The sequence below is a fragment of the Haliaeetus albicilla genome, chromosome 22, assembly GCF_947461875.1.
Source record: "Haliaeetus albicilla chromosome 22, bHalAlb1.1, whole genome shotgun sequence".
NCBI lineage: Eukaryota > Metazoa > Chordata > Aves > Accipitriformes > Accipitridae > Haliaeetus > Haliaeetus albicilla.
In genome coordinates this window covers 11,882,402-11,907,392 of record NC_091504.1, presented here as the reverse complement: position 1 = coordinate 11,907,392, position 24,991 = coordinate 11,882,402, and positions in this window count along the sequence as shown.

Here is a 24,991-nt window from a genome sequence, read left to right as displayed (position 1 = left end):
AAAAAATTAGCATGCTGTTCACCTGAATAAAAGTATGTTCTTCTTCACCGATTCCTTTAAATGGTCTGAAAAATAAACTGAAGTTTTCTTTAACTAACAATAGCCAACTCCAATATTTCAGTGAAAGGGCAGTGCAGCAAAGGGTAATCTTCAGATAAGTAAACATAAAAATATTACCACCTTAGTACACAGGAAGAGATGGGAGAAAAAGGGCACGTGTAACTGTTTATTCTGTTCTCTCTAGTTATTCAAAATACCTTGTATTTCAGCTAACCAAAGGTCCTTACAGGAAAGGTTGAAGTGGTAAGGGTGAGAATGAGAATTGGTCTAGGCAGTTTGATTAGTAACATTCATATTGATTTCGGTTGCTATGTGGGAGAGGAGAAAAATGATTCCCATTTTAGTTTTAAACATAAAGCCAAACCAGTTTCATTTACTTAATGACAAAACTAGTCACAGCAGAAAAGATTTTTTTTTTTTTAAGTACTTTGCAATAGAAAAAGATCTTTGGCAAGCTTCAAAATAATTGCATGACATTTCTGCTTTTTTCCATTTCTCCCTAATATCATATATGAATATATGTATAGTAAACAGTTCCTTCATTTTGAGAGAGACTTCAAAATAGGGATAGAAAAGTGATGGCAAAATCTGTACCACAATAGATGACCAAACAACAGTGTTGACTCTTTCAGAACTGCTGTCTAAATAGATTCCATTCTTGCAAACACTTTGGTATTATATATCTAGTAATGTTTTTTGAGATCATGTTCCCTTAAAGCATCTCAGACCATACAAGGCTAAAGGGGCCCACCCATCCTGAAATCCAAATACAAACTGACCCAAAGTCTAATGCTTGTAAAGAACAAGGATATGTCATCTGACCCCATGTAGCATGACAGCTTCAAGATCCATATTTAGTTGAATATTCCTTGATTATTTTTTTATTAACAATCCCCATGATTTCACTCCTGATAATGAGCAAGTCTATGAAATGTAGTTGTCCCACACGCTGCATGTGAAAACAGTATGATTCCACAAAACCAACAACCTGTTAAGCTTGTTTGCCATCAGCTTTCGTTGAGCAAGGCTTGAGGAGAAAAGCTGGGACACACTTGGAACTCAGATGAGCCTGGAACTATGCAGCTCTTTAAACCAATATAATAAAACCTGCAAAAATAATTTTCAAAGAGAGAGGAATTAGAAAGAACAGATTAGCAGGTATATTCCAAGGCAGAGGTCCACCAGCATAGCCAATGCCATACTGAAGCCCCCAGAAGAGACAGACTCCCTAACTGGGAGGATAAAAATCACAAAAAAGATTTTTAAAAATAATGGCCATGATGGCATGCTAAAATATTCTGATTCCTTGATTGGAAAGGTGATGTGTAGATACTGTTGCTGAAAGAATTTTTATGGTTCTAAACAGAAACTTCCTATGCTTTCAGGGTTGAAATAGCATAGCCTGAGGAACACAGCTGTTGCTCAGAGTCTAGTCAGAAAATGTCTTCTTTTTAGCTTTATAAATCAATCTAGTTGAGGCTTTCCTGCTTTGACACAACATTCTAACCTCAGAGAGGGAATTTTGTGATTGGGTGAGAGATGGAGGGTAACAGATTTGCTGAACATTTTGCATAGCAAAAGAGGAGACCTGGCTGCTTTCTGATCGTGCTCCCTGAAGCCAAACAGTTTTCTGTTAAAGTAAGTGGCAAACCAAGCAAAGAGAGCTGACAGAAGAACAGACGGACACCTTGAGTTGTAAGAGCAGAGCAGCGAACATGACTTTGTTCTGCAATTTAGCAACCCACAGCAGATCATCTTGAACTTACATTCTCATTTGTAATGACTGCAAATCAGGTGATCCACCAAAACAAGGCTATTCTGCAGTAGCCCAAACCCTATCTTGTAGAATGCCTTACAATACATTTTTAAAATATACATCTGTGTCCCGTGACCTTTCTAATGCGTCATCCTAATGCCTTATACTGCCTGAAATGTATGAGATTAAAGAATGGTGAACAAGACAAAAACATAAAAGCAAAAGTTCTGTTTAATTTTATGTCTGCATCAGCATAAGAATTTTCATTTAACTCCCTCCTTATTAATTGATGTGCTAACCTCAGTTTGGAGGTTACCTGCTCCGGTGCCTGCAGCACCTCCTCCCCTTTCTCCTCCTCTCAACCGGGGTGCTCACAGGGCTGTTTCCACAGCATTTTCCTCACTCTACCAGGCAGGACTTTACCCTTGCTTAAATCTGTTTTCCCAGATGCACCACCAGCATCACTGAGAGGCTGAGCTGTGTCCTGCGGTGGGGCTGTTGGGGAACTAGCTGTGTCTGGCATGAAGGACCCCCAGCCCCTCCTCACAGAAGCCCCTGCAGCCAGCTCCTGGGCACAGACACCCAATATAGTAACATAAACCAGTACAACAGCAACAGGTCCCATGGTCCTGAGCTATGCTTGCCTTCCCAGAAGACAATGGCATAAGATTGCTCTGTATGACACTATACTGATGCATGAGGCATAGGTGATGCTGATTACCAGTGCTCATTAATCAGCTGTATGAAACACAAGTCCTAACTCAGCACAGATTGGAGTGACAAAGGCCCACACCCGAGTGCCATCGTTTAACTTGCAATTATGATTTCAGAGTATCAAATATCACATAGTTGATTCCATGTAGCTTGAAAACCAGCATGCGAAGCTAATTGGGAGACTCGGTAAACATCCACAATTATTCCAAGACAGGTATTCAGCTATAGAAGACTTTACTGTAGCTACACACATGCTTTATCCCAATCAACATGCACACCAAGTGTGCATAGTAACATGCAAGAGAATACCAAATAATTTCCAACAAATCCAACTGGTTTTGTGAAGACCACAGCTGTGTAATGGGAAATATGTAAAGTTATCTTACAACAATGATAGACAAGCTTTTACCAATCCAGAAAAGAAGTTATAACCTGACTGACCTTTATCAAGTTTGCATATTTACACAAAACAAATTCTCTTTTCATTTAAAGTTCAAGAAGAAAGTATTGGGGGGAAGAAAGTAACAAGCAGCAAACTGACAGCATACTCAGTTCAAGAAAATTGGGCAGCAGATTCATAACTAGCGTTCAGAGCAAGAATGAATGAGCAAGCTACAGTTCATCTTTTCATTGTAAGGAATGGATTTGAGGTTTCAGAGGGGAAAATTGAAGTCAGGGGATGTTGGCATTAAAGAAAACGTTGCCCTTGTTTATGAGCAGTAAAGGGATTGGTGAAAATGTGTATTTCACTCTCAGTGCAGAATTATGCTAGCTCAGGAGAGTGCTTTAAGACCCGAGTTCTGTGGATATTAGCAGAGTCAGATATACAGAAAACACTGTGGAGGATTTAAAAGTATGAAAGGCATAAGGATTATATAGACTTGAACTGTGAATGAGGTTGAAGTGCATTCAAGAAAGCAATAAAGACTAGTGAACCAGAAACGCCCTGCTCACTTATGATAAAATATCTAGTTAATACCAAAGAAAAGCTTCAAATAGACTTGTCTGGTTCTTTAGAAAGTCCCTATAAAATAATGCCAGTATTCTTTGTATAAATACTTTCACAAATAAAGAGTGTCTTTTAGAAAGAAGATTGAACTTGGTATGTAAGCAGCTTAAGCAGTAAGGAAAAGCATATTAAAATTATTTCTTAACTTGCAGAAATGTTGAATAATGGTCTGTGGCCATGTTCTGTAATGACAACAGACCATACACTGTTCCCAGAGTAACTGTTCCCAGACTAATGTAGCTTCCCACATTTTACATACACGACACATACCAAAATGTTAATTTGATCCAAAATGGCAATACAAAAAAGGTAATTAACACAAGTGCACCAACTACTTACTCTTTAAGTCTTTCAGTTTTGCTCATTTTCTTGAGAAGTGGGGAATTCACCAACTAACCTACTCTCTTCACCACCATTCTTTTCACTATTTTTAGTGAAAAAAGATACTTCAGACTAAGTGGATTAATGTAATTTGACTAACAAAAATAAGTGATGAGAAGCATGAAACACTTTCACATTAATTAGCTCCATATTTCATTTGAACAAAGTCAGAGTCGCTGTTGTTTAGAGGAGGGAATCAGTAGACACTGTAGACTCTAAAAGTGCCTTGTTTTGTTTATGAGGGATCTTACTAGAATTATAAGACTCAAGTGAACTATGCAAGAAATAAAAACACATTCTAGCATAAGAAGCATTATAGACACTAAGGCAAAACTCAGCACTTCTCCATCTGTTACCGATTCAAAATGTGATCCTCATCAATTTTGAATGTGAGACTAATTTTGGTAAACCAGGCATTCTCTTACTGTTGGGTAAGGTTTTTTTTTTCCATTTTCAGCTATGGAATTTAGGAATGTAAACTGCAAGACTCCTGCTCTAAGTAGGGTAATACAAAGCAGTGCTAATCGAATAAAGAAAGCATCTGAGTAGGGCCAGGAATCTTTCTTGTTCTCTTAAAGCTCTGGGCATTAGAGTTACATGGGGAAAAGTGCAGGGAGAGAGACAATAACTAAACTCTTAAAGATGCTGAATTCTTGCTCACCAAACCAGCTCTAGAGCAGCCTCCTAGCACCACCACCTCATTGTCTGTGCCTCCACATTTGTAAAGCCTCATTAGCAACTCATTAGGAACACTACAGATGTGACACACAAACTTGCCCTGGGAGAGGGAATTAGGAAATCTGTATTAGAGAACTAAGTCAGAAACCTGGAAACACTTTAAATGATTGTTCAGAGAACATCCTGATCATTATGTGAAAAATAACTAATCACCATTTTTAGCAAACACTGAGTGAAGAAAAAGATACACCTTTTTAGGGTTTGAAAGGTTAAAACAAAAGGAATTGCTGTCTGGGTCAGTTCCCAATTTATGCTTGAATTTGCAGTAATAACAGAAGGAAGTTATAGCTTTTACTTAGTGCCTTCAGGAAGGACCGAGTTTATTTAAAGGCAGTCAGTGTCTTCTTACAATAATGAAAAGGATCTTTCTTTCTGCCCTGCTGTTAGTATCAACAGCTCCTAAATAATTCTGACAGTTTCTTCTCTGTTTAAAAAAAAAAAAAAAAAGCTTTGTTATTCGTTTATTGTGTCAGAAAAATGCCAGTTATCTGATACTTATTTCACACCTAGTTCAGTCTAAAAAATAAATCATGTATTTGGAACAGAGTCAGTCCTCCTCAGAAAAACCCATAGCAAAATTCTGCCTTAATTCTATGGAAGCAGCTGCAGCGCAACATCATTCACAGCCCTTATCTGGGAACAGAGTGCCTTTTAAGGACAGAGTACCTGGAAACATACAGTTAAAAAGATGAAAATGTTGTGACCTACACTTGTTCAACGAAACTGCTCAAGTCCGTCTGTAATACTTCGCATGAGAATGTGTGACAGGGATATGTTTGTTAAAATTGTGGTGGGAAGAAAGGTAGAAATAAGGCTAAATGTAAATGACTGTCAAACCTCTGATGTATCTTTGAGTAGTTGTCCTTGAACATAGGGAAAAAGTTGAATTCTTAGTGGAAATATCTTAAAAGTTGAGGACTCAGTTATACTCAGTTATATATTATGCTTTTTTCTCCCACTAAAATCAATTTTATAGCCAATAAAACTGACTTCAGTGGGGTTTCTCATAGCATATTTGGGAAAAGGAGGACTATTTTAAGGCAAAAATTTACACAAAAAATAAATACAAGCAAGTTTACCTCTGGATACATCAAAACAACCAGTCACCAAAGTAATTACAGATGCCATGTTCTCTTCTCTTTCTGCCATTTTCTGCTATTCTTCCTTTCCAAAGTAATTTAAGCAGGATTAATTTAATCAAAATTTTGTCTTTAGAACATTTAGGCTGATAAAGTATACAAATGCAAAATAAATATTGAAGGGGGAAGAAACTTCTGAGAGTGTTCATGGAGTTACTGTTGCTATGGGAACTATATTGCTGTTATTTGCAGGCTGTACATTTGTCTCACTTTGTCTCTGGTTCCTGGAAGGGCACCAACTCCCCTGCACTGTGAGGTCAGGAAAAGGGAAACTTATCAAATCTTTCAGAAATTTTCATATACACGTATTCAAAAGGCTGTTGGTTAAAATAGACCTGTGAGAGCATATCATAAACACTCTCATGCTCAGAGTAGTATCAAAATTGCCTGCTCTCCTCCCATTGCAACCCCATTCCTACTTCCTTTAATGCACTGCATTTCTGTATCCTTTTCTGTTCAGTGATTACATGCTAATTAATATGAAAGTTACTATACACTAAGGAAGATGAGTTGTGTAAGATAACCTACTTGGCAATGCTCTGTTTTTGTCAAGAGCTCCCCAGGAACTAACAGATAAACCAGGCAAATTAATACAGGTAACTGTCGGAACCACCAAAACTGGTAACATGTCTCTTCCTTTCTGCCAGTAAATTTTAAAGTAGATGCTGTCACCTTTAAAAATACTTAAAAGCATCATTTGTGTTTGAACAAGCCCAATGTCTACTCAGGTATGATGGGTTGACCCTGGCTGGACCCCAGGTGCCCACCAACGCTGCTCGATCACTCCCCCTCCTCAGCTGGACAGGGGAGAGAAAATATAACAAAAGGCTTGTGGGTTGAGATAAAGATAGGGAGAGATCACTCATCAATTACTGTCACAGGCAAAACGGGCTCAACTTGGGGAACATTAATTTATTACCAATCAACCAGAGTAAGGTAATGAGAAATAAACCCAAATATTAAAACACCTTCTCCCCATCCCTGCCTTCTTCCTGGGCACAGCTTCACTCCCAAATTCTCTGTCTCCTCCCCCAGTGGTGCAGGAGAATGGGGAATGGGGGTTGGGGTCAGTTCTCCACACGTTGTCTCTGCTGCTCCTTCCTCCTCAGGGGGAGGACTCCTCACTCTTCCCTACTCCAGCGTGGGCTTCCCACGGGGTCACAGCCTCCTTTGGGCATCCACCTGCTCCGGCGTGGGGTTCTCCCCGGGCTGCAGGTGGAGATCTGCTCCACCGTGGACCTCCCTGGGCTGCAGGGGGACAGCCTGCCTCACCAGGGTCTTCCCCACGGGCTGCAGGGGAATCTCTGCTCTGGTGCCTGGAGCACCTTCTCCCCTCCTTCTGCACCGACCTGGGGGTCTGCAGGGTTGTTGCTCTCACATCCCACTCCCCTCTCCACTGCAGGTTTCCCTTCTTAATTCTGTTATCCCAGAGGCACTACTACCATCGCTGATGGGCTCAGCCTTGGCCAGCAGCAGGCCTGTCTTGGATCCGGCTGGCATTGGCTCTGTTGGACATGGGGGAAGCTTCTAGTAGCTTCTCACAGAAGCCGCCCCTATAGCCCCTCCCTGCTACCAAAACCTTGGCATGCAAACCCAATACATCGGGGAATAAAGTACTCTTCAATATTTCAGAGGGTGATCAGATCTTGCATACTGCTCATCATTGTATTTATTTTGGGACTGCATTCTGTGTTTAAATTTCACACCACAAATCTGGCAGGACTTAGCATGTGAAAAGTATAGCCACAACATTATGTTTAGACTTCTGTTATCTAGGTGACTTTCTAGGCCAAAAGAGCATTCAGCCACCACTGAAAAGAATGGTTTTGGAGACTCATTCTTTTTCCCCTAGGAAATACTCAGAAACTTAAATTACTTGTTTGTACGCTTGTCAAATGGACTTCATGCATGGTCAGTTCATAAACTTGAGTATTCCTGGAGCAAACCAGTATTGGAATTATTGCTAATCACAGAAGAATAAAACAACTACAGGCATAGTAACTACACACAACTACAAGAGAAAGAACAATGCTGTTGAGGTTCTATATCGTTTCAGTTTCCCATTACTATCATCTTGTGCAAGGATTTTATGTCATCTATGTAGGTTTCCAGCAACAGACAATGCTATGTATTTCATCACTGTAGAGCAACTATGTATATGTAAGCCCATTTGCAGCAAGTCTGACACATCCAGATTAGTCACACCTCCCATATGTGTCCTGGCGATTTAAGTCACCATCTCCACCTGTACTCTGGACAGAAACATGGAGTGCCTCATGTGACTGTGCAATTTGTGCCATCACCTCCTTAGGCTGGAACCATGTCCATTTCCGAGGCACCAGACACAAGGCGTGACATCAGGACATCTTCAATTTAGAATTACTTATACTGAGCAAAGCCACAAAGTCAACTCACGTATACAGTGAAGACATCAATCTGTTCTCAGAAAATTAATATCCAGATCCAACCCCAAAATAAGATAAGTCAATGAGAGCTGAAACAAAGCTGGTAATTCAAAAGCTATTCCCTAGCAGCATACATGGGTAGTTGTACTAAATTTTTCTAAAATCCCATGAATTCTAACACTCAGTTGACTAAAAGAAGTGTTAAAAGGAGGCCCTGAACAGTTGGAGAGAACATAATCTTCATGTCTCTGTAATCCAACCTCTCACTGAGTAGGAAAAAACCAACTTTTCTGTTTAGGTAAGCTATATCTTTATCGTATTCAGGGTTTCTTATGCTGCCTTCCAAGTACCTCATCTCAGCCTCATCTGATAAAAGGGTACCAGTCTAACTCAATATGGCAATTGTCATTTACCTGTGGTAATTCTGAGGAATTTTGTGAAGGCAGATTTGATTTCATATTGGTTGTGAATTAGGCTGTGGACTTCCCAGAATAAAACCTTTGACTGTGAAAATTAAAATGCAAAGTTCGGAAGTCTTTCTTGGAAAGAGTTACAGGATTTATAATATATCCATTTCTTCCTTTTTTTTAAAGCCTGTTGTTACCCATAAGAAAAATGCACATTTTTATTAACATATCTTCTTTTCTTTGTGTTTATTTCCTTAAATTTAATAAAGCCTTCTAGCTATCAGGGTAATTTAGTCTCAAATCTCCACTTTCCGGTTCAGTTTTCATTATTTCATGTTATTCTTTTACCCTTATTATAGAAGCTGGCTTTATTCCCAACTCATAAAGTGACCTGAATTCTCCAGGAGATATTTTCTAGCATTGATTTTTCTTCATTCATAATGTTAATGGCATGACTGTTCCTGTCTTTACTTTCTGTACTTTCTTAGCTTTTATTATTTTCATAATCCCCCACTAACACACTATTTTTTCTTCACCTAGATCACACAATTTTTTTTCTTGTAATAATGCTATGTACATTTAATCCCCCCCCCCCCCCCCCCGCTTACTTAGACAGTAGGAGATATGTCTGTAGTGAATTTGGGGTTTTATCTGTTTTTGAAGTAACATCAAACAAGAATACCAAACACCAAAAATTTTACAATAAATTCTTATTTGTAATCTTTGAGTCTCTTTTTGACACCTGTAATTCATCTGACAAAAAATTCCTCTCTGAATATATTCCAAAAGCCCTTTATCTGGAACTTTTTCATCTAGAGCACTATCAACATTGTGTAAACATGGTTTTGAGGATGTCATAACCACTCTCTTGTTAGTGGCATTTATGAGATTCACAATATTTTTCAAGCTAGAATTTAGGAGCCTACATCTTATAGGATGAAATATTTTCACCCCAGTATATAGTTTGCCCCTTTAATAAGATTGTCTGTAGATGGAAAACTCTAAATATTTTTACCTTTTTTTTATAAAACCTTTTCCTTCAAAGCGTTATTGTTTTTTTAAATCTACACTTTCTTTTAGTTGCTTAGATTTTTTCATGAACTACATCAGTTTTTGTGAGTTAGCCATTAAAATATAGGAAAACTTATCATCCTCTTTTCATTTAGGGATTAAAATTTGCAGCTTAAATCACAATAGAAAGCCTCACAATCCTCTATCAAGTCACTCCCATTCTGACTTAGATTGGTTTCTCTGTTCCTTGCCTGGACAAAGTACAGTAATTTCTTTCTCCATGGCCCTGCTGTATGTTTCTCATCATTGAATAGCATGGTATTATCCCAAAGAGGTCTCTGCAGAGGGAAGTTCCATCGCTCAAGGCCTGTTTCAGATCACTAATACCCATAGCTAGTCCTTTGCCATACAGCTCTTTTACTATCTGCTTTCTTAACAGGAGATTAGGTAACCATAAACAAGTCTTTCAAAAAATCAAGGCCTTCATTCAGTAAATGGAAACTTCTTGACTCTGAAATTCTAACCCTTTCTTAAAAACAGTAGAATTTTTTAATTCCTCTAAAGCCTATTTCACCTTCCTTTACAAAAGACTCTCTCCTACTTAAGAAAAAAATGACGACAAAATATCATCTCTGTTAAATTACTTTTTCAATAGTAGATGATTTATAGTTGATTAGGTAATTAAATCAAATACAAGTGGCTGAAAGTAAATCTATTTTTATCATCCCTGTAAATTAAAAGTTCCGCATCATAAAAAATCATGACCATCTTGAAAATGACTAGTCAAGTGCTTTTTATAGGCAAGCAGGATTTATTGTCAATTAACGTATTGAACTGGATAGTCAGCATAACCCTGTGCTCAAGACTTTTTAAATTATTGGCTTCCGCTATCAAGCTGCTCCATATCACAGTAATGAAATGTATCTAGCTATTCACATATTGAACAATTCCTTAGCTTGGGTTTATATCTCACTATAACAACATTTCATTTTATTATTATCTCCGATCCCCTGTAATGAATACAAATACATTCCTTTCTTCCATCATGAGTTTATCAATTTTCATTGATTTGCCTGTAATGAATGCAGACAGGATGGGGGAGAAAAAAAATTTAAAGAGATCATATCCATTAAAATATCTGTAAATTCAAAAGTTTTCCACTTACACTCGCATCAATTAAAAGAAACCATTCAGAAAAACAATTAAAAGAAAATATTAGTTTAAGTCTTAATACTTAAATAACTGTAAAAAGGAATTTGGGGCCTCTATTTTTTACAGAATATTTGCTTTTATAATTTTCTTTCTGTAGACTTTAAAAAAAAAAGATAAATTCTCATTATAGTTTTGCATTTCATATAGATTAATTTGTCATAATACACCACATTTTTCTTTTTCAATAAAGGCCAAATGACTAATGAAAATGCAGGTTATGGTGCAATGTGTGATTTGCTATACACAATATATGTTTAAAAATTACTCATGCCAGCATCTCCCCTTCCCATCTGGAAGTCCCCCAGCCCCAAAATCAGTCCTCACTGAGGAAAGCACTCACACTGTTGAAGTGCCTGCTGTACAGAGGAGACCTCAGCACAACCTATGTATTTTCTACAGTTTGGGTACTGATACTTTCAATTTTTTTCTTAATTCTGAAGCCTAAATAAAATGATATTGGTTGAAGACAAATATAGACATCTTGAAACTCGCATTCTAACTGTGTTACAAACTTTCATATTGAAAACCAAACTTTTAAATGAAAATACAAACAGTGTTCTCAGTTGTGACATTTTATTGCACTATAACAATTGCATCTGCTTGTGTTTGGCAATTATATCATTATGTGACAATGTAATTTGATATGAAGTGAAGTGATACAATAACATCCTGGCTTTCATTCAGGCACAGAAAAAAAAAAAAATTAAAAATCCATGGAACTTATAACGTCTGGTCTATCCAGGAAAACAATACTGACAGCAGAATCTGACCTGTTGTATTTATGTGTTGTGGCAGAATAGGAAAAGTTTGGCTTCATAAAGAAAAAGAAAGAACTGTTAGGCAGAAAACAGCTACCCTACTTTTTACACACACACACTCTCATTTTAATAGGTAGAAAACTTGTTTGAAACAGATGCACAGATAAGTTTGGTGGGTTTTTTTGAATGAGGAAATGCACTTCTAACTGTCTAGAAGAATCCTATAGGTTTTAATGCCTCAGGAGATCATAGTCAAACACTATAGTCAGATTTTCAAGTGAGAAGGATATTATGACCAATAGTAAAAGCATGCTTCAAGAAGAGAAAAAAAAAAACAACATTGGACATCAAAACCTACTGATTTCTTGTCTAAAGAAGCCAGCAACGTTCAGTATTCTTTGTGGTGATCCCAACATAATCCTTTTCTTTATGGAGAAAATGCATCATTGGTCTTCTGCAGCCCTGTCTGAAACCTCAGATAACTTAGTGTTAATGGGAGAAGAGTAGAGACAGAAAACTACACCTGGACAAGCAGTCCTAAGAAAAGCAGAGAAGAAAATATCATCTGTTTGCAGATGACTTTTCTCTGTCCCTCATATATCTGTTGTGCAGAACAAAACTATCCTCCGCCACCCTCTTCTGTTTATCCCCCAATTTCTCTAAAAACACCATGTAGCATCTTTGATAACTGTAACACTTCAAGCATTTAGTGCAATTGTGTATTGGTTTTATGTGGCAAGGTTTTGGTAGCGGGGGGGGTTACAGGGGTGGCTCCTGTAAGAAGCTGCTGGAAGCTTCCCCTGTGTTCGAGAGAGAGTGAGCTTATACCAGCTGGCTCTAAGATGGACCCACCGCCGGCCAAGGCCGAGCCAAACAGTGATAGTGGTAACGCCTCTGTGATAACATTTTTAAGAAGGAAAAAAAAGTTGGGACGCGGAAAACAGCCACCGGAGAGAGGAGTGAGAACATGTAAGAGAAACAAGCCTGCGGACACCAAGGTCAGTGCAGAAGGAGGGGGAGGAGATGCTCCAGGCGCCGGAGCGAAGATTCCCCTGCAGCCCGTGGTGAAGACCCTGGTGAGGCAGGCTGTCCCCCTGCAGTCCAGGGAGGTCCATGGTGGGGCAGATATCCACGTGCAGCCCGTGGAGGACCCCACGCCGGAGCAGGTGGGTTCCTGAAGGAGGCTGTGACCCCGTGGGAACCCTGCGCTGGAGCAGGTTCCTGGCAGGACCTGCGGATCTGTGGAGAGAGGAGCCCACGGAGCAGGTTTTCTGGCAGGACTTGTGACCCTGTGGGGGACCCACGCTGGAGCAGTCTGTGCCTGAAGGACTGCACACCGTGGAAAGGACCCATGCTGGAGCAGTTCGTGAAGAACTGCAGCCCGTGGGAATGGCCCACGTTGGAGAAAGTTCGTGGAGGACTGTCTCCCGTGGGTGGGACCCCACGTTGGAGCAGGGGAAGAGTGTGACGAGCCCTCGCCCTGAGGAGGTGAAGCGGCAGAAAATAACATGTGATGACCGTAAACCCCATCCCTGTCCCCCTTGTGCCGCTGGGGGGGCTTGGTGGAGAAATCCGGGAGTGAAGTTGTGCCCGGGAAGAAGGGAGGGGTGGAGGGAAGGTGTTCTGAGATTTCGTTTTATTTCTCATTTACCTTACTCTGGCTGATTTGTAATAAAAAGTGAGCTAATTTTCCCTAAGCTGAGTCTGTTTTGCCCGTGATGGTAATTAGTGAATGATCTCTCCTGTCCTTATCTCGACCCGCAAGCTTTTTGTTATATTTTTCTCTCCCCTGTCCAGCTGAGGATGCGGGAGTGATAGAACGGCTTTGGTGGGCACCTGGCGTCCAGCCAGGGTCAACCCATCACAAATTGGTACAAATAGCCAAAGTAATCTGGTCCCTAACTGGTGTTGTGGGTCACCTTCTCTAGAATAAAAGATAGAAAAGATGCAGGGGAAATAAAATAGGCAGTTAGCATGCTTCTGCCAGTTACCGGAAGAGGCACAGAAAACTAACAGCCAGTGCCATAATGGTAATTTCCAAACTGCAGGTACCATCGTCCTGCCAAATATACAGGTTCCTTCTTAGAGACGAGAAAGATATGGCTGATACCAGTTAATATAGTTAGAAAATGGTGCTTCTCAGCATTACATGTTATGCCCAGAAATCTCATTGTCATACATGTTAAAATTCTTACGTATTACAAAGCTAAATTATTTTTCAAGTTAAAAAAAATGAGAAGACATGCAAGAGTAACTCAGGACCTCTTTTTAGTGTTGCTAAATTGGGAAAGAAGATTAAGATGCACAAAAAAGAACATATACTAATAAATTTATTCTTCCCTGTTAAAAGGAAGTTCAGAAACTGCCAGATTGGTTCCCTCTAGACCTACTGAATCTCCTTTTTCTGAGACTATTCTTAAATTCAGCTCTCTAGATCACCCTACTGAAACTCAGTGAGGGCCTGGTATCTAACTTTCCTGTGCTGCTTTGAAAATTCCAGCCTACAGCATTACAAGCATGCTTTGAATAAGTTACTTCAAAGTAAAAATGTCCTTATTTCTATCATTTTAACAGCTTCAGAAGGCTTTCAGTGTTACTCTTGTCAATAAATAAGCTAGACATTTAATTTTCATAGCTGATTTTTTTGTCAGATGTAACATCACAAGTGTTGCATTTACTACTTAAATAATCAGCATGGTCTAAAGCTTGATAACATTATACATAAGGAGGTAAATGCAGCATGTTGAACTCAGTGGTGCTATTTGCAAGGTGTGCCAGATGGAAGAGACTTTCCTTGCAGTCTTGAGTGACAAAAAATTTGCAGAATCAAAGAACCTTAGAAGACAATACCTATTGTAAAACACACAAATGACTAATTTTGCTTATGTTCTTTTTAGCAGTAATTAATTCTACTTTGATGCCAAATATTTGATCGGGAAAAGAAGTAGGTAAAATTATCTAAGACATTATAGAGACTATAGGCATGTAAAAAAAAAAAAAAGCGGTAATTACAAGAGGGCTCTGCTGCAGATTCATCATTTCATAGGAAACTTTAAAACGTTATTTTGAAGCTAAAACATCGATTCGCCATTGAATGAAAATAAAAGTTAAAGTACAGTAAGAATGAAAAAAGTTATCATCTTTTGGAAGTTTTTTGATCAATGGTAAAGCAATCAGTATCATCTTCTAATGTGTCAAAGTTGAATCTGAAATGTGCTGAGTTTTGTCCCACCGCTTAGAGAACAGTCAGTGGTTTCTAATGAAAAAGACTTCTCTAAACTCCTCTTTAAGCATACAGTCTTATTTTTGTGTATCATTAATATATTTTAAATAAATAAAAATAATCCTATACCGTAATATTTGCTCCCAAGTCCAAGCTTCCCTAGTAGCCTCAATGTTGGGAGTTTTGCTCAGATACTCTGATGGAAAACCCTCATTCATTTGTCAGAGCCAACCACTGGTGAAAGAGGGGCTAGCCTGTTACAAAAATTACTCTTCTGAAGGAGAATGTACCTTGTATATCAGGTTTGGAAATATTAATGCTCTTCCTTGGAAAATACAAATGAAACTGAATAATGCAAAATCCAGCCTAAAAGTTTGCCCACCAGTCAAATTACAATGTTTTGGAAAAGGTTTCACACCACTGCAATCTCTTTCATGCCCTTTCAGCGTGTCCTAGCCCCACCACAAAATATTTCATATCTTTCCCAGTCTCTACCAATACTATTAGAAAATCTATTAATAATGACAGCATACAATCTCCAATGGGGATTAAATCCCCAAGCAACATGGCAGAAATGAAGATGGTCAGAGGGACGCTGGGCATTTATGATTTACTGAACTGCCAGATCTGACTGCTTAAGAAGGCCAGAGGCTTAACAGCTTCATTGGAATAGTGACTTTTTGTTAATGAAAGAAAGATGTAAAACTAAGGTAAGGGGAAGTGATGTGGTTATTTGTGACCCAGACGATCCTGATTCAAACCCAGAGCCTAAGAGAATGAAGTAAAGGGCGATAAAAATAACAGCTTGCTAAATGAATAGACTATGATTCTAGCACACTTGTCTCAATTTGGCAAAAAGGAGACTTCTTTGTCTGCTTTGCTTTAAACAAGTTTCTTTGGTGATAAACTCTATTAGCAAAAGCATTTTTCTCTCACTGTACTCCCAACTGTTATTTTGTGATTCTCTCCCACTTTGTTTCTGGACATTTCTGAACAAGTTGAGGAGGCGAGATCCCTGTTTGCCCAGTGTCTCATCAAGACACCATACAGGCACAAAGCACATGCTGACCACAGTGGCTTTGTACCACACTCTAACCACATAGATCATTTGTTGGGTTTGCTGCAAAGGTCATAGCTCCTATTACTCCTATTACACTCACAAGCCTAAAAGCCCACCACTGTCTTTGAAACCCTAACGATAACATTCTCCTCAAGTGTTATGACATTGTTTGGGACAGACAACCAAACAAAAATGTGCCAGAAGGTGCATGGAAGAAGCACGCAGATTAAATAAAACCTGTTGCATCATGGGTCAAGTGAGCCCACCCTGCAGACACAACATCATCTTCTATGCCTAGTACAGCCTCTCCGCCTTCAAACACTTTATAAGGCACCTCAATAAAAGAACTTTTTCAATCTCTTCATTTAAAAATCGATAACCTTCAAGGTTCCACAGCTTCCTTTGAGACTAAAGTAAATAAAACTGAGGGAAGGCTGGAGGGATTTGAAAAGCAATGGAGTCAATTGAAACTCAAACAACAAAGAGAGGAATTCTGTAATAAAAATCACAAAGGAGAGAAAACTGTGTTTAAGCATTATGGAGCTCCTGAAAGAAGATTAGAGTCTTTGGAGAAATCAACAGCATTGCCATAGGACTTAACGTTCTGAGCATCTTCTCTGAAGGATCCAAGATGGCTGAAAATTTATGGAAAAATCCAAAGCAGACATAATGAACAAAACCCAATTATCTGGAGTAGCAAAAGCAATACATCTGCATGAATGTTCAAGGCTCAAAGTGCTGCATAGGAAGAACATAATAATCACAGAGGGCATGTGACTGAAGGCAGGATTTGAGCAGTGGCCAAAGAATTAGAATAAAAATGGAGATCAGCCATCTTACCACTCCATAAACCCTTGGCAAAGGATAGGAAGTAACTTCATTTGAAGAAAGAAAAATTTTTACTAATTGACCCTGCATCAATCTTGTAGTCTGCCAGATTGTGATTACTACTCTTGAGAGAAGAAATGCAACACTGCTAGGAAGCAGAGGCAGCACAATGTTTCACATAGAACTGAAAAAGAGGCAGCAGGAAGAAGTTAGATAGCTAAACCTATCAAATATTCTCCAACCTATTCGTTTCACTCCTTTACCACAAAAGATATATTTGAACATGATTGTTCTGGAAAAAACTATTTGCCCACTCACCCAGTATGTGGGGCATTAGTGATTTTACTCTCACGTGCTGGCATAAAGGAATACACTCAACTAAAATAATGCAAAAAGTTTAATTAACAGAAGTCAGTATAAGGCTGGTGAGTTCTTATTGGTAAATTAATTTAACTCCTAAACTGCACTTTTGGAGGACCAATTTTTACATTTGCCTTATGGTAGCATTTGAAGATTGCTGTCTGGACTAAGAACTTTTGCTTATACATATTGCTAATATTGAAGTTAGTACCTCAACATTATTGGTAATTATAAATCATTATTTATACTATTACAATACAATAAACAAATATATTGACAAATACCCGTAATAACAGTTTGCTCTTCTACTAGTGACAGAAAGGAAAGGAAAAGAAAAAGAAGAAAATAAGGAACCTCATAATCCACCCTTCCTATTTCAGGGAGCACCTTAGGACACCTTCATTTTAACCTACTGTCATTGGTTCAAGTAAAGCCTACATCTTTTGTACCCTAGAGTGAAAAATGTCCTTGCATATCTGAGTTAGGTATATTTATTTCTGCTGAACTGAGATAAACTGGTATATTGCACCCAAAGGGAATGTATGAAGTATGCATGATAGTGACAGTGCTGAGAAAGACGACTGACTGGGACAGCATGCATCCAGGACGAGGAGACATGCTTAAAGATGAGCATTAGCTAACAAGAAATGAAGTAGAGAAATTGATGTGAAATGTAGTAGATTTATCTCAAATAATCTGATCAGGTGTCAGGGCTCTGAGGGCACCAAAAGACCTTCTTGTCCTTGAGCAGCCTCACCAGGACTCCCACCCACACCCTCTGCCCATGGGCCAAGAACAGTTACGGTCAGGCCCATGTGCCACCCTTGCTTGAGATACGGTGTAGGCAGGCCTACGAGAAGACAAATAACTTGCAACAAAGTGTGTTCTAAACCAAATCACTGCATCCTACAGATTTTCTTCACTTTCTAAGTGAGTACTATGGTTTGTATGGTTCCATGATTTGTATGACCTAAACATAAAGTAGAAACAAATGCAAATGCAAATATTTTGAAGCACAGGAATTAAAACAGCCACTTCCCAACCTTAAAATGTAAAAAGTAGCATCTTCTCTAAGTAAAATTAAGAGTTCACACTAAAAATTTCCCTACATTTAAAAAATATTCTTAATTTTTTCCATTGAAACTAGAAGTACACAGTTCTACTGACATCCTTGCTCCAAAGCACTAGGGTTGAAGAGAAAGCAACTGGGAATAGGATTCAAATATTGTGAAAGCATTTACTGTCTAGCACAGGCTCATGTTTTTGAGTTGGCTTGCTTTCAGTTTTTTGACTTATGCATATATGAAGGCTTCTGTGGCTGGCTGGTTTGTTTGTGGTTCTTTGTTGCAATGTTTTGTTAACCTTCCTTTATGTATTTTTAATGAATACGACAAATAAGAAATGTGTAAACTCATCCTGAGAAGAGGCTATAATGTCTTCCTGTGCTTTTGATTCACTGCCTCATTTGCAAGATTGCTGCTTATTCACAAATTAATTATGCAATGGCATCTTTAGCTAATAAAGTCTAAACAAAAAACATTTAATCCAATTCATAGTTTTCTCTCAATCAAACCAAGTCTGTCAAACATAATTACATTACACATGCAAAGCAGGAATGAGCCAAACATGTGCCACACCTGCTTAGCACTTCTTCAGGCAGACGATATACAGTAGAAGAACAGTTGGCAGCACAGATGGCAAAGCAAAGAAGACTTGTGAAAAATGTAGTTGTGGAGTGTGGGTTTGTGCCTTTTATTGATGGGAAGGGTCAGACAGTGATGTCAGTTTATGTTAAACACACCTTTGTGGTACCTTTAGGCTTGACAACTCTGATTTTGGAGATACAAATCCCAGTCTTCTTGTGCTTTCTAAAGGAAGAGACCTCTGCAGTTCATAGGAAGTCATTGCTGGTTTCCAACCATAGGCACGAGCTCTGGGGACATGTGTGTTATCATTTAGGATTATGGACAACATACTGCGTTTTAGGGTGAATCGAAACAATATATTCCCCCACCAACAATATACATATAATTGTATATCTATATAATGAAACCTAGTTAGCAATAATAAGGGTAGCGATTCTGTACATTTCAGTGCATCCAGTTCACATAAACTCAATAAGGAGCCAGGTATTGCACTTATGAGCATAAAACCAGAAGATAACCCAAGCAGCCTGGGGTAGCTTTTCAATTTTGTGGATATGCTTAACTGATAAAACAGTCATATGATTTAATATTAATGGGCATTTATTGTGATTTCTACTTAAAAACTATGTAATTATATTAAGAGGTAGAGTTTCTGAAAATTGCTTTAGCTAGACATTTCATGTTATCTCCTGATACCACTGAAATATTCCCTACCATTTCATTTACAAAGTTAGCATCTTGCAGGAAGCAAGATACCCAAACCCCATCAATGCATCACTCCTTATTTCCCAAAAGATCTTATATCTAGCTTTTGGCTTCCTCTACACACAGGAAAGAAAAAACCCTCAAAAAACAAAACTAAAAATGTTCTTATTCAAAACAGGTTATGTCTCTTATCTTGGTTACTGTTATCTGCTGTTTCTCATCATTACAAACTTGTCCTCTACAGAAATCTTTTCACATCTGTTGTGTATATTCTGTATTTGTATTGCATTCATGTTATAAAAGCTCAGTATGAAACCATTACTACATTAGCTTCTTTGACCACATGTCCTATCTTTGAGGTTCTTCATAACTTTCTCCAGCTTTAGGAAAACATTACTTCCACCACACAGGTTTTCTTTCCTGATAGACTGAGGCAACTATTAAAGAAGATCTTAGGTTATATCCACAGAGAATACATCCATAAAGGAATGATAAGGATGTGAGGGCAAGTGGGTTTCACAAACTTTACTAATTGCTACAAAATATTTTCTCTTATTTCTTTCTTTATAGTGGTTCTATCAAAGATACTGTATAGCATAAGATATAGCGTAAACTTAGACTAACTCATGTAACGTACAGAAGGACGGCACGCCCTTTTCCATTATGCATGCAATGTGCCCAGTGGTCCATGCTGCACTGGTTGTACTGTGCTGACTGGGGAGAGCTGGGAGAGATCTTGGGAGGGAGCTGCCTCTCAATCCTTGAATGCGGTAATCCAGAGAGAAGAAAAGACTAAGTTTCAAGTGAACAAAGTTGATTCGGGGCTCTCCACTTACTTTCAATATACATCTGCTGTGCCATACTGGCTGCAAGATTTTAGTAACTGTAACATAATTTAATAGGTAAATTAGTTTATTAAAAATGTTTTCTAATAACAGTCTTAAGACTCAGTTCTAAGTTCACTGTTGACATCCCTGCATCAAAGCAGAATATAGCTCAAATATATGCATAATTATTCTACAGCAGGAAGAATGGGCCTGTCCTGACTGTTGTGTTTCAAGTATGTTATATATTAGAGAAGCTCATTCTCCACTGAAGTTTTCCTCCTGCTTTCAAACTTGTTTTCCACTTACGTGACCAAAATGCTAACAAACTATTCATACAGTATTTCCCACGGGTGCAGGTACACTAAACGGAGACTCTGCAGCATCAAGGACTGGGAAAACGGTATTGAAAAGAGTGCACGTTCAAATAACTTCTGCAGTAGTCATTCCCTAGAATGCTAAATTTTCGAATCTATTAGTGTGCTTCCAAATTCAAAAATATTCCAGTACAGAATATTTTGTCTTCTTTTCTCCAAGGACACTTGACCAGAGGGCTGTTAGCAAGAGCTGGAAAACTGTCAGTGGAACTAAAAAGATAGCAGTAAATAAATAAATAAAAGCACAAACCGTTTTTCAGGGATTGAGTGCAAAAAATTATTCAGAGGAAAATATACTGGGATTTAACTTAAACAAAGTTTAAAGAAATTCGCAAAGTTTAAATTACTGAGTGAACAACAAATGTCCTGGGAGAATCCTTATGACAGCACAAGTCAGAAATAAATCAGCAGAAAGGAATACGTATGTTTTTCTGAGAAGAGAAATCTCAGTGCCATCATAAGTATTAAAAGTAAAAATAAAAAAATTAACCAGACAATCTTATTCAGAAAGCATATCTGTTCCAGAGCCTCAGCTCCATTGAAAGACACCAAGATGAACCAGTGAGCAAAGCTATAAAACCAAAATCCCAAACGAATAAATAAAAAGGCCATCTTCTGTTTCAGAAATCAGCAGTCCCATAACACATTGCTCTATAAATTTCTTCCCCACAGACTGAAAAGAGAATGTTCTTGACTAACAGATCTTTCTTGCTGAAATATCACCTGGGATGTATAGTACTCACTGGCAGGCTTGCACCATCTGCTTACTGAGGCTCTAGTAAAGTAAGCAGCATAAGTGTTTCATGTTTGCATAGCACTGATTTAAAGGAAATTGTATCCGTTTTTACTTTGTCACACAGGGACATTTATAAAAAAGCCCAAGTTTATACCACATTATTGTCTCAGCTGTGCACTATTCCAAATGAAGCTTAGTGAACGTTTTCCTAAATCTGAGAAATGCTGTTTTTCTGGTATTTATATTTCAGTCTGAACTAGATCAGAGCCAGTAAAGTATCAATCAATAAATTTTAACACTCTTCATAGATGCTCATGGATTCACGGATTATACTGACAGCTGTTTGAAGGGTGGTCACAGGGCTGCAATCTGGGCACCAAAATCTCTTCTCCTCCCCTGCCCTGTTTCCGGGTATCATAGTCCTGAAGTCTTTGGGCATTCCTACTGAGTACAATGGAGCACAGCACAGACAGCACCAAAATAAGACCATTTGGGGCCAGAAGCAGCATGAATATGGAGCTTTACACCAAGCAAGTACTTAATAGCTTTCCTGAGACAAGAAGATCGTTAGCATGGGGTGCAATGCTGACACGCTGAAAAAACCTAGAGGATATCAGTGCATCTTGCTGCAGTGAACCAGTGTTACTGCTAACAACCCTGGAAACAGCATGGGTAACATTTCACAGCACCGTGCTGCGTCAGGCAGACATAGCCATTGCAGTCAGCTCTGTTGTGCTTTTGATAAGGATGCAGCAAAAAGTCAAATTAGTTTTTAAAAAACTAAGCCAAATTTACCCTCTCTTCAGCTAGCACTGTTCATATATTAATGTGAATCTCATATGAGATTAATACCACCTACAGACAGAAGGTAAGATATGTTCAAGTTTTAAAGTCAAAAAAGGACCTTTACTATCTCAGCTTTCAGCCTTTGGATTTGGGTTCCCCCCTGCCCCAAGCAGGTACCATCTATTATTAAGTGATGTGATCTTTCATCTTTTTTTTTTTTATTTAAAAATCTGAAGTACTAAAGTAATAGACAATTATTCATTCCCCTACCTTTAATATCAAAATTTAAATAAAAATGTCTACATAGAATGTATGAGATGTGAAGTATCCAAATTTGTCATCTCTCACCATTGTGGCAACTGTCACTACACTTGGGTTTCACTTGAAAGCTAGATCCTGTAAGATTTTGAACTTTCATTAAAAAGAGCTAGTTCTCAGAGAATAAGAAAATATTCATATATGTGTAAAACACTCAAAAATATACAGCAAACAACATATCTCCATCTTTAGTTTTTTCACTAAGCTTTGTTATCTCTGTACCCACTTCATGATTTTTGTTTGAATGTCTGAAATTGGCTACGAAGTTATCCTTTATTGCACAAAAGAATGTTGCAAATATTTATGCGTGATTTAATCTAAGTATACAGCCCCAGTGGTGATGTTTACGTGCACAACCATAATCGTATGCATAAATATCTGTCAGACAAGTGTCTGTTTAATTTCAGAACTGATTTTTAATAATTGATGTTTTTATTTGGAAACAAGATTATTGGAAAATGACTCCTTACACCCAGGAAAACGTTCCCAATTAGAAAAATAAATAAAATTAAAAAAAAAAGCTAGACCAGATTGATAACTTTGCAACAAAATATGAAAATGGCTATCCAAAACACTTTGATTCTCTTAATATTTAACATTATTCTAGCAAAAGGGATTTTTGACAACTTTTCAAGTCAAAATATAGCCAAAAGCCACTTCCATTAGAGCAATACAGCAAGGTAACCTAAACATCCAAGTTATTGGAAGTTAGCAAATGTGACACCCATTTACAAGAAGAGCAGGAAGGAGGATCCAGGGAACTACAGGTCTGTCAGTCTGACCTCGGTGCCAGAGAAGGTTATGGAACAGATGATCTTAAGTGCCATCACGTGGTATGTACAGGACAACCAGGGGATCAGGCCCAGTCAGCATGGGTTTATGAAAGGCACATCCTGCTTGACCAACCTCATCTCCTTCTGTGACAGGGTGACCCACCTAGTGGATGAGGGGAAGGCTGTGGATGTTGTCTACCTAGATTTAGTAAAGCCTTTGACACCATTTCCCACAGGATTCTCCTGGAGAAACTGGCTGCTTGTGGCTTGGTTGTGTGTACTCTTCACTGGGTAAAAAAATGGCTGGATGGCTGAGCCCAAAGAGTGGTGGTGAATGGACTGAAATCCAGTTGGTGGCTTGAAAGCTGCCTGGTGGAAAAGGACCTGGGAGTGCTGGTCAACAGCCAGCTCAATATAAGCTGGCAGTGTGCCCAGGTGGCCAAGAAGGCCAATAGCATCCTGGCTTGCATCAGGAATAGTGTGGCCAGCAGGACTAGGGCAGTGATCGTCCCCCTGTACTCAGCACTGGTGAGGCCGCACCTCAAATACTGCGTTCAGTTTTGGGCCCCTCAATACAAGAAAGACATTGACGTGCTGGAGGGGGTCCAAAGAAGGGCAACGAAGCTGGTGAAGGGTCTAGAGCACAAGTCTTATGAGGAGCGGCTGAGAGAAATGGGGTTGTTTAGCCTGGAGAAAAGGAGGCTGAGGGGAGACCTTATTGTTCTCTACAACTACCTGAAAGGAGGTTGTAGTGAGGTGGGGGTCTGTCTCTTCTCCCAAGTAACAAGCAACAGGACAAGAGGAAACAGCCTCAAGTTGCACCAGGGGATGTTTAGGTTGGAAGCTGGGAAAAATTTCTTCACCAAAAGGGTTGTCAACATTGGAACAGGCTGCCCAGGGAAATGGTAGAGTCACCATCCCTGGAGGGATTTAAAAGACATGTAGATGTGGTGCTTAGGGGCATGGTTTAGTGGTGGACTTGGCAGTGCTAGGTTAACGGTTGGACTTGATGATCTTAAAGTTCTTTTCCAACCTAAATGACCGTATGATTCTAAGTAAAGCAGGAAATGGATTTTTGCCTGGCCACTAAAGACTAACATCACACCCTCTCTATGGGTAGAGGTGTCAGAGAAAGCTTGCTGTCATTCATGTCATAGTCTTCTTTTACCCTCCCACAGACTAGGCTCCTTCACTCATTATTGAAAAACAGCAAGTTCTCCTGCATAATGTGGCAGCTCTTCAACAATGAAAAGAAAAACTTGCATGTGTCTATGTCCTGCTGATGGTCCACTGACAAAAAACATTTAATTGTACAACTATGGAATTTTAATAAGGATTGATTTTATTCCTGTCATGAAGAGAGAGGACTGTGAATCTTGCCAAACCAGCATGAACGCAGGTTAATGCAGGGTTATATACTGATCCATTTGTCTCTTTACTAAGACTATTCTTCCACTAGGAGAAAAGTTCCAAATGATGCAGGCATATTCCAAAGATTTGTAAATAACGAATGCCTAATCTTACTCACTGTTTGATGTAGAGTAAGATTCGCAACATCTCTATATTGCCTTGTTTATGTTAGACTGTGAAAATTTAAACTAGTAGACACTTATGGAGATACAGGCAATGCCAGGGGAGAGGAGAAAAGGATTTTGCTGTTCCTAAATCTAATCAAAGTTTTTTTGTGGAAGAGCTCCATCAGTTGGGATTTGTGCGCTACATTCCAAAAATGCATAGGCAGGCCTGCAAAATTGCTCAATAACCT